Raw genomic sequence first — 11,653 nt, 5'->3', positions numbered from 1 at the left:
TTTCATTTAGCCCCTAAATTTTCCTTGGCATTCTCCCACTCAAGGCCAAACTCTGCTTCACTTTTGGGATCTGACAAAAATATAGCACTAGGCAAGCTGGGCATACTTGGAAGAGCTCTCCCATGTCCCTCCTGCCCAGTATGAACAATCCTCTTTTCTACCTAAGGAAATCATGTTTTAATTCCATCACAGTTTGTCAGTCTGGTCTGGTTTCTGCCAGCAAACACTTTTCTTTCCTCATTTTCTGATAATTATTGATATTTTTGAACGGATAGATACTTAAAACCCCAGTCAGTCATGAACTCTGCCCTGGTATTTGGGCACTAGCAGTTCTGAAATTAGTTATTAGAGGGAAATAATATTGAATAGGGACAACGGAACTGAAATCTAAGCTAATGTTGCTATGGTAGCCAGCGGCAACTCCATTTGCTTAGATCTGAAGGGTAAACAATTGGTTGTAGCTGGAGAAGGCTGGATGCTGACTAATATACACTAAAATGGAGGAGCAGGAAGGGAATAAAAGCCAAGAGCTTTCCTGGATGAATCTCTTCTGTAACTTTGAACCATTTAAGTAGAATCCTAATAGAACTTCAGCACAGATTTTTTATGTATCAATTTGATAGAAGCAGTACAGTAATTTAGGTCCACAGTCAGGTCATCAGCAACAATGACATGTCATAACAGGGCTTACTTTAAGTATTTTTTCCACTGCCACTAACATAGGTGGAAGAAAGGCAGAAGCTTTCTGGTTGTAAAGCTCTAGAATACAAGATCAGGCTTCTACTCAGCTGCAATTTTTAAATAAAAAACCCCAAACCATTGGTGATAGACATAGCTTTCCAGTTAACCTTTTATTAGTTCTTAAGGAGATCTGCAGAGGGGGAAAGAGGCTTGTGCCATTTCTTCCCTTTATGATATATGAAGACCTGAGAGGTTTGTTTAAAGATGTTGGGAGCTGAGGGGAAGGGTTCTGCCTTTTAAAAAAATACAGGTCTTGTTTGCACAATTTTTCTGCAGAGAGAGAACTAGCAACATTATTAAATGATTAAAAATGAAATCTGATGAATTGTGAGGGGAAACCACTTTCATTCAGACTTTGTGAAACTCATGTTTTTTCTTTATTTTTGTTAACACTTTACTCAGATACTTGGGAAACACTTAGGAGAAAAGACACTTCCATTTCATCAAAAAATCCAAGGAAGCTCATATCAACAATAAAAACAAGAAAGGGGGAAATCATGTTTGACTTCCCTAATATTCTTAAGGTAAAAAACAAGCAGAAAAATGAATATTTCCTCAAAAATTAATAATTACTAGAGATGTCAATTAATCACAGTAAACTCACACAATTAACTAAAAAAAATTAATTGCAATTTAAAAAATTGCAATTAATCACACTGTTAAACAATAGAATACTAATTGAAATGTATTCAATATTTTTGGATTTTTTTCTACATTTTCAAATATATTGATTTCTATTACACAACAGAATACAAAGTGTACAGTGCTCACTTTATATTATTTATTACAAATATTTGCGCTGTAAAAATGATAAAATATCTTTCAATTCACCTCATTCAAGTACTGTAATGCAATCTCTATCATGGAAGTTGAACTTACAAATGCAGATTTATTTATTTTTTTACATAACTGCTCTGAAAAACAAAACAATGTAAAACTTTAGAGCCTACAAGTCCACTGAGTCCTACTTCTTGTTCAGCAAATCGCTAAGACAAACAAGTTTGTTTACATTTACAGGAGATGCTGCTGCCTGCTTCCTATTTAAAACATCACTTGAAAGTGAGAACAGGCATTCACATGGCACTTTTGTAGCTAGCGTTGCATGGTATTTATGTGCCAGATATGCTAAACATTTGTATGTCCCTTCATGCTTCAACCACCATTCCAGAAGACATGCTTCCATGCTGATGATGCTCATTAAAAAATAATGCATTAATTAAATTAACGAGTGAACTCTGTAGGCGAGAACTGTGTGTCTTTGGCTCTGTTTTACCTGCATTCTGCCATATATTTTATGTTATTGCAGTCTTGGATGATGAACCAGCACATTAGTTTTAAGAACACTTTCACAGCAGATTTGACAAAACGCAAAGAAGATACCAGTGTGAGATTTCTAAAAATAGCTACAGCACTTGACCCAAGGTTCAAGAATCAGAAGTGCCTTCCAAAATCTGAGAGGGACGAGGTGTGGATCTTGCTTTCAGAAGTCTTAAAAGAGCAACTCTGATGCAGAAGCTATAGAACCCAAACCAACAAAAATAAATAATTAAATAAAAAAAATTTTTTTAAATCAACCTTCTGCTGGTGGCATCTGACTCAGATGATGAAAATGAACATGCATTGGTCCACCATGCTTTGGATTGTTATTGAGCAGAACCCATCATCAGCATGAATGAATGTCCTCTGGAATGGTGGTTAAAGCATGAAGAGACGTGAATATTTAACACATATGGCATGTAAATATGTTGGAACATTGGCTACAACAGTGCCATGTGAACACCTGTTCTCACTTTCAGGTGATATTGTAAACAAGAAGCGGGCAGCATTATCTCCTGTAAATTGTAATCAAATTTGGTTGTCTGAGCGATTGGCTGAAGTAGGACTGAGTGGACTTGTAGGCTGTAAAGTTTTACATTGAAAAATAATGCAGTTATATTTTGTATATAATTCTACATTTGTAAGATCTTTATCTTCATGATAAAGAGATTGCACTACAGTACTTGTATGAGGTGAATTGAAAAATACAATTTCTCTTGTTATTTACAGTGCAAATATGTGTAATAAAAACAAATATAAAGTGAGCACTGTACACTTTGTATTCTGTGTTGTACATGAAATCAATATATTTGAAAATGTAGAAAACATCCAAAAATATTTAAATAAATGATATTCTATTATTGTTTAACAGTGCAATTAATCACAATTATTTTTTAATCGCTTGACAGCCCTAATAATTAAAAATATTAAAATTATTTAAATTAAACATTTGCTAGGTAGACTATTTAGTGAGTCAATGCCCTTTGCTGTGCTATGATTTATGTATTGAAACTGAAGTGAAATATCATTGTTTTACAAAAATTGAGATATAGATTCAATACACACTTGATAGGTGAACAAATATGAACTTTGCTCTCAGTTTCACAAATGGCTTTGTAAGAGTCTCATTGTAAAACCTTGAGCCATACTTGATCTTTTCCCTTGCTAACAAGATAGATCTGCTGTGTTGTTGGTTTGTTTATTAATCCATGGTATTGTGTTCAAATTAGGAAAATCCCTCATTTCTTATTTCAGTTATGATATGTCCTTTTCCCTAGACCACTTTTGGTTTTTAGTTTCAGCAGGGCTAGTAAGCTAGTTTTTCAGATGAGGACACTTCAGACTCTCGGGTCACAGGGTCCACCTATGTTGCTGTGCTGTTCACTTCTCCCACTTCAACAGGTGCTGCATGACGTGGAGCATAAGTTTATTTAATGCTGAGAACTGTGACTCCCTTAGGAATCAACATGTCTAACTTCCCAGACCTGGGTGGAACACATCAGTGGTGATTACCCTTTTCTGTTTAACAGGGAAGCAAAATATAGCCCTTATTCTCTTGCTCCATGCCCTTTCCCCTCCACTCCACTTTGAGCATATTAGCTATCCCCTCCCACTCAACTCCATAGATCCACCCAGTGATGTCTCCCCCTGCAGCCATCTGGCATGGAATGGCAGCTGGTCCTGGTCTGGATCATAACGCTTGCAGCCGCATGTCTGAATCCACTAGCTTTGCAGGGGGATCCAAATTTGCTTGAAATGTTCCTTTTCCCAAGACTGTATCCCACCCTCCTCCAGGAAAATACACGGAAAGGGATTGAGGGCTTGAGAAACTCTACACAGTTCCCCTTGTGACACTGGGTAGAGATTTCAATGTTGAGGAAGGTGCTGGAAGCACTCACTCTCAAACTCCTGCTACCTGGGCATCCCCAGGGAACTTCATTCCATCCTCATGGACCCCAGGCTGTCTACACCAAGGTCTGGGCTGGCTTTAGGCCGATTCCACCGATTCCCCGGAATCAGACCCCGCGCCAAATCGGGCCCTGCTCCGGCAGTCTTCGGCAGCGGGGTGTCCGCTCCGGGGGTCCTTCGCTGCCGTGGAAGACCTGGAGTGGACCCCCCGCCACTGAAATACAGCTGAAGCCCCAGACCGCCACCGAGTATTCAAATCAGGCCCTGCGGGTCCTAAAGCTGCCCCTGACCAAGGTATATGCAGTATCTAAAGATTCCTGGTCAGTCTGGGCCTTTCTTCTTCTCATTGATTTAAACAGGAGCAAGATTATTCCCCTTCACACCAATCTGGATCTCATCCTCAGAGCAACCATCCAACCACCACACTGCCACCTGGGTGCTGAATTAAGGCTATTACAATGAAGCAATTCCCTCTCAGAACCAGCCTGACATGTTTTCACATAACTAGCAGAGGCATCTGAAAACTTTGCAGGCCTAGAGCATTAGAACATACCTTTCTCATGCATAACCTTTCATAGCTACTCATGATGACTGCAGCCAATGTTTTGGGGGTAACCAACAGGAGTATTTGAGTGGGGCAAATTATATTTCTTGGTCTTTTCATGTATAATTCTTACACATCCCAAGTCCGTTCCCCAGTCTCTATACCCCACTTGTAAGACCAGGATTTTTCTGCTTTACCCCCACTCTATAAGCAAGACTCCATGTTCTCCCTAGCAAACTGGATTTAAATCCTGCAGCAAATGTAACCCCCACTTGGAGTTTGTCAGCTCCTGGAACTCTGAAATGAGGCTTTAAGGCAGTGGTCCCCAAACTTTTCAGGGTCATGCCCTGCCCTTATCCCTGTTCATGCCCCTCCCCCCTTGGAGCCAGGGCCAGGAGCGGGGCTGCAGTACCAGGGAAGAGGGGGTGAGGGACGGAACATGGAGCGGGGTAAGGGGCCCAAGGCTGGGGCCACAGCTGGAGGTGGGTCTGGGAGTAGGGCCAGGGCCAGAAACGGAGACGTGACCAGGGGCCACGGCTGGGGGTGGGGCCACAGCAGAGGTGAGTAGTGCTCCCTTCCCACCCTCTATGGGGCCTGGCCTAGGGGGCATGCCCCACAGTTTGGGGACCTCTGCTCTAAGGGGTACTAACTTATGGACTACAACAAGCACGGCTACCAGAGCACTCTGAAACCATTTTCCAGCATGCTTGGAGTCAAGGAAGTGGATAAATGATGTATTTTATAAAGCATCATATACAAATAACAAGAATGACACAAATCTACCTCCCAGACATAACACAGTCTTCTCCCTAAACAAGGACATGATCCTGAGGGGTACTAAACACCTGTAGTGAACAGCAGTTTGGGGGTGCTCAGCTTCCCTCAAAAATCAAGGCTAGGTTGCAGTTGTACCACTGCAGTGCTTCAGTATAGACACTACCTATGCTAATGGGAGGGATTCTCCTGCTGGCGTAGGTAATCCACCTCTGAGAGGCGATGACTAGCTTGATGGAAGAATTTTTCTGTCTACACCGGGAGTTAGGTCAGTGCAGGTACATCTCTCAGGGGTGTGGATTTTTCACCACAAAGGCCTGGTCTACACTCAGTTTATTTCAAATTTAGCAGCGTTAAACCGAATTAACACTGCACCCGTCCACACAACAAAGCCCTTTATTTCGATATAAAGGGCTCGTAATATCGATATCTGTAATCCTCCCCGATGAGGGGAGTAGCACTGAAATCGGTATTGCCATTTCGAATTAAGGTCAGTGTGACCACAATTCGATGATATTGGTCTCCGGTACCTATCCCACAGTGCACCATCGTGACCACTCTGGACAGCAATCTGAACTCGGATGCACTGGCCAGGTAGACAGGAAAAGCCCTGCAAACTTTTGAATTTCATTTTCTGTTTGCCCAGCGTGGAGCGCTGATCACGCAAACAGGTGACCATGCTGTCCCAGAATCAAAAAAGAGCTCCAGCATGGACTGTACAGGAAATACTGAAATCTGATCTGCTGTATGGGGGAGATGAATCTGTTTCTAATCAGAACTCCGTTCCAAAAGAACGAAATGCCAAAACATTTGAAAAAAATCTCCAAGGCTATGATGAACAGAGGCCACAAACAAGAAACCACAGTGCTGAACTTAAGGAGCTGAGACAAGTGTATCGGCAAAGCCCAAAGAATCAAGATGGATGCTCCACAGAGGGAGGGGCGTACTGAATGACTGTAGCTATCCTATATCCTCGCGAAACCATTTGAATTCTTGGCTGAGCTCCCAAAGCCTGAAGGTAAAAATATTGTCGGGGGCGGTCAGGATAATATGTCTACGCCCCCTCTCCGCCGCCCCCCGGACAAGCAAAGAGAAAAAAATTCCTCTCTCACCTCTTTCCAATGTCACTGTATAGGTCGTACTACCACTCCCACCCTCCGCCCCACCCGCTCTACCACCTACCCCCACTACCCTCAGTACACCCCACCCACAGCCCACAATGCCCGCCCCGCTCCACACCATTACACTTACCCGTCCACCTTGGCCCCGGCCTCACTACCCCCCCGAGCCGTACCGCAGCACTCACCCACGGTCCGCTTACCCCGCCACCCCACCCACTGATGCTGCGGCAGATGTGGTGCTGGCAGCGCTACAACAGCAGCATCCCTTTTCAACTTCCCTTGCCTTGGCAGATGCAGACGGTACAGTATGACTGATATCTGTCATTGTCCATCCATGAGTGCCTCCTGGCTGGCCTCGGTGAGGTCGGCTGGGGGTGCCTGGGCAAAAAATGGGGAACAATCCCCAGGTCATTCTCTCTTTATAAGCTTTGTCTAAATGGAGATTCAAGTCTGCCTGGAATATATAGCAGCTGGAGGCTGCTCCCCCTCACAAACTGCTGACTCTGCTTGCAGAGGCAATATAGTCAGTGTTGTTTCAAATTCATGCATTCTTTATTACTTCATTACACAAAGGGGGATAACTGCCACTGGTAGCCCAGGACGGGTGGGGGAGAAGGGAAGCAACAGATGGCATTTGGTAAGGGGCACCCCTAAATGGCATGCAGCTAATCATTTCTGTTCTTTCTGCGGGATGTCCTGTGGCTCGACCAGAGCGGCTTGTCCTCTCTGGTTCTTAAGTAGACTTGCTGAATATTCTAGGCAGGAACTGACTCTCCTTTAGACAAACTTAAAGAAGAGAATGCCCAGGGAGTCATTCCATTTTTGTCCATGGCGCCCACGGCTGACCTCACTGAAGGCTGGCCAGGAGCAACACCATGACAGCAGTAGATGGTACAGTATGATTAGTAACTGTCCATTGTTCAACGTTCGCAAAGCAAGCAGACGGTACAGTAGGGCTGGGTAACGCGTCTTGCTAACTTGCAAAAGGCAAGGGGATGCTGCTTTGTGTAGCGCTACAAGTACCTCGTCTGTTTAGCAACAGCCAGTAGACATACGGTGACAACTGAAAAAAGGCTGAATGGCTCCATGGTTGCCAAAATGCATGGCGTTTTGCCCCAGGCAATCCAGGGAAAAGGGCGCAAAATGATTGTCTGCCATTGCTTTCAACGGAGGAGGATTGAGTGATATGACATTTACCCAGAATCACCCCGCGACACTGTTTTTGCCTCAAATCATTGGCATTGGATCTCAACCCAGAAATTCCAATGGGTGAGGGAGACTGCGGGAACTATAAGGATAAGCTACCTACAAGTGCACGCTCCGGAAACGGACGCACAACCGCCCAATTAAATGTGCTTTAGTGTGGTCACGTGCATTCGACTTTATACAATCTGTTTCCAAAAACCAGTTTCTTAAAATTGGAATAATCCTGTAGTGTAGAAATACCCAGAAAACCCCAGAGCAGCCATCCTTATAACCAGGGCTGTGCATAGTTCACATCAGTAATAGAACCCATTCCCACTGTGGAACTGTACTTAAGAATCAAATCTTTCATTAATATAGGCGTAAGCACATTTCTAGCCCAGTTAGTAACAAATATAACCTTGAAAACATGTACTAACGTTAAACTGTGGTGACTGCAGCTTGAAACAACCTCTATGACAAGTCTCAACTACCTCATTCATTTTAATAGACTGAAATAATTAACAATGTTGACATTTAAAAAGTCATATTTAGGTTTCAGAGTTAACAATGCTGATCTTTTAAATGGATATATTAATTGCATTTACTTATACCCCAATTTCAGTCTGCCCCCTAATCCTCCCCAGAAGTTAAAAGCCCCAAATGCCTGCTACTCAGTTGGAAAAACGTAGTTTTGCTCACGTGCTTTGCTGGAGCGTGACCAGAGAACAAAGAATTTTGAAGACCCAAGCCTCAACTGAGCATCTGGCCCTTAACCTCAGAAAAACATCAGAGCTCAGTCTAGCAATACTGTATTATACCAGATATTAGACTAAGCTAATACTTAGGAAGCAGATATTTTATTTATTTAACATAGGAACATCTACTGATTCCTTTAAATTGACATTGACCATCTGAGACTCACTGCCCTTTCTAGCTGTTTTAATTTTAACTCAAGCTATGAATATCTTCTCTTGCCCTCTTATGAAAACAATGTGATTTGGTAACTTGTATATATTTCTTTTAATATACTGTAATGAAAGGAATGTCTAGTCCACAGTGATTGGCACAGGCTAGATGCCTGAATGGATAGAATGATCTATATCAGTGATTTTCAACCTGTGGTCCGTGGAACTCAGGGGTCCGAGACTGTATCTAAGGGGTCTGTGAAAGGTGACTATGAAAATAACATTTCATAGTCACAAAAAAGGCACTCTGTTTTTCTGATCAACCAAAAGCATGTGAATACCCCCACCTACAGGTCAAAACCCGGAAGTGTTGTCATTACCATAGAAGCCCACAGCGTAATGCCCTTTCTCACATTGCGTCAAATGCCATGCTGAGCACATGCAACAACATTTATAGTTTAATTCTGTTCAGTCAGTTTTCAGTCTAAGACTTCTATGGAAGGGGTCCTGCACCTCCATTTGAAATTTTTTAGGGGTCTGCAAATGAAAAAAAGTTTTAAAACCACTGATCTATATATTGAACTTGTGCATTATTTTAAAATAAATTTTTATATCTGGTTGTACTATACACTTCAGTGTGCCATCCTTTTTAAAAGATGTTCTTTTTTATCATCTAGATAAAATAGGGCTGTGGAATGAATGTAAATATATATGAATTAAACTGTTTGTAGATTTACTGATTCACCACAAGTTTGGTATGGACTAAAGTCTGATTAGCATTCTTACTTTGTTTGCCAGATCTATGTATGATTATTTACAAAGAATTACATGGGAGGGGGTTGGTTTTGCTTTAAAAAAAGAGCTATACTCTTGTTTCAAAAGAAAAACCTATAGTAAGTTCTTCAGTGCTGAGATTGTCTCTTACTGTGTGTATGTACAACATTTAGCACAGAGGCTCTGATCTCAGATGGGCCTCTAGGCACCACTGTAATACAAATAATTAATAGGAACACCAAGAGCTCAGAATTCATGAACAATCTGCCAGTATCAAAGCTGCGTATTGTTGGAGAAAAGGAGATTGCAGTTTTGAAGTTTTGGGGGCACCATGCTAGCCATATGAAAACCTTTATTCTAGAAGGTATGAAAATTACATTGACTGTGTCCCTTTACTTTGATGTAGCAGGCCTATATTTTATTCTGTATTGCCCAAAGATTGCACCTGTGATCTACTGGATCATGTCAGTATTCTTCTTCACTACTTTTTTATATTAAGGAATAATAATAACTAATAAATTTACAAACAATCTGAATAAAATTTGAGATGAACTGAGATGATTATAGTTGTGAGGAAATAATTTAAACAATAATTCATTTATGTGATCCAAACTAGCTAATAAAGCACCTTCTTTTTTCACAAAAATCTTTTTTGGTCAAGTGATCAAGAAGTCCAAGAGCTTACCTTAAGAGATGTAATATGTGATAGTGATATGCATTGATTGGCTTTCTAGAGGAGACATAACCACCATTGCGGGAGGCAGCATGATCTGAAGGAGTGAATACAGGGTTGAGAAGTCACGTTTCATGTACAGATTGATACATGCACTCAGATACCATGCTGGTGGGTGCATTAAAAATACAGAGTTAGAGGCGCACAGAAATCCCGGATTTTGTTAATGAAAGTGGCAGCACCCTAGCAGCAATTTGGTTAGTTCTCAGGTTGCTTCTTGTTTCAGAGATATCCAGCCTAGAAGATTTTTCTTTCCCCCACAGATGAGGGAATTTCTGATCAATCTCATTAATTTATTATTGAAATTAATCTATTTAGCACAGTAAATGTTCAAGGTGCTTGGCACATCCCCTGCTCAAAGGAATTTACAAACTAAGATAAATACAACACACAAGTACAGGACTAGACTGGTGAGAACAGCTCAAGTGAGAAGAGCTTAGGTGAAGAGAAGAAAGGCCACTTGGCAAAGGTAGATTTTAATAGAAATAAATAAATAAATTCCACCACCTAGCTCTTACAGAGCATTTTTCATATGCAGTTCTTAAAGCATTTTACAGAGGTGGCTTGTATCATTATCCCCATTTTTTACAGGCAGCCAGTGGCAGAGCCAGAATTAGAACCCAGGTTCTGAAGGAAGAGAAAGAAATGGATTGAGAGGGAAAAGACAGACAAGAATTGGGTGATTGCTCCATGCAAAAGCAAGAGTGCAAGAAAGAATCAAGAGGTAGCAATATGTATGGGAGGAGTAAGTAGCAAGCAAGCAGAAGGAAATGACATCAGAGAGGGAAGTGTGAGGGGTGAAGCTTGAAGGTGATGACAAGGACCTCAGATTTAATGTAGTATAAGACAGGAAGGGATTTGAGGTGGCTGGTGATATGGAGGGAGTGACAGGAGAAAGATGGCTTTAGCAACTGCGTTTTGACTAGACTGGAATGGGGAAAAGGAGATGGAAAGAAGCTTTTGCTAACCAAAGCAAGGACAAAGGGCTTAACAGTAGGAGTGATCAGGAAAGGGCATATCTGTTGATGTACAAGAGGAAGATAAGAAGTGAAAAGCCTTAATCAGACAGATTGAATATAAGGAGGGAAGGAGAAAGATGAGCCAAAGGTTATTCTGAGGTTGAAAGCTTGGGAGATGGGAATGGTGACATTTTTATTTTACCCGTGTCCCTCTCTTTCTTCCTCCTGTCTTTTCTGTCTAGAGCATCCACCCATACATGTAATAAGCCTCTAATAAGATCTGATCTCTTGGCAGCATCTCCACACTACAGTAAGAATAGCTTCAGAAAGTTGGGTTGCTTACATGATCCATGACTCTCTGCATTCCCATAGACACTGAAAGAGTTGCAGGAGGCAGGATTTCCCCAATACTAATTTCTTCCCACTGTTATTCACACCTTCTTGTGAACTGTCTGTAATGGGCCACTCTCTTACCACTTCAAAAGTTATTTTTCTTCCCTTGGTATCCTGCTGTTAATTGATTTATTTCATTAGACTGACCTAACACTTGGTAAAGCACCCCAATCCTTTCATGTATTTATACCTGCTCCTGTATTTTCCACTCCATGCATCTGATGAAGTGGGTTCTAGCCCACAAAATCTTATGCCCAAATAAATTTGTTAGTCTCTAAGGTCCCACAAGGACTCCTCAT

Source organism: Chelonoidis abingdonii, chromosome 10 (assembly GCF_003597395.2).
Source record: "Chelonoidis abingdonii isolate Lonesome George chromosome 10, CheloAbing_2.0, whole genome shotgun sequence".
Classification (NCBI taxonomy): domain Eukaryota; kingdom Metazoa; phylum Chordata; order Testudines; family Testudinidae; genus Chelonoidis; species Chelonoidis abingdonii.
Note: the sequence above shows the minus strand (reverse complement) of the source record.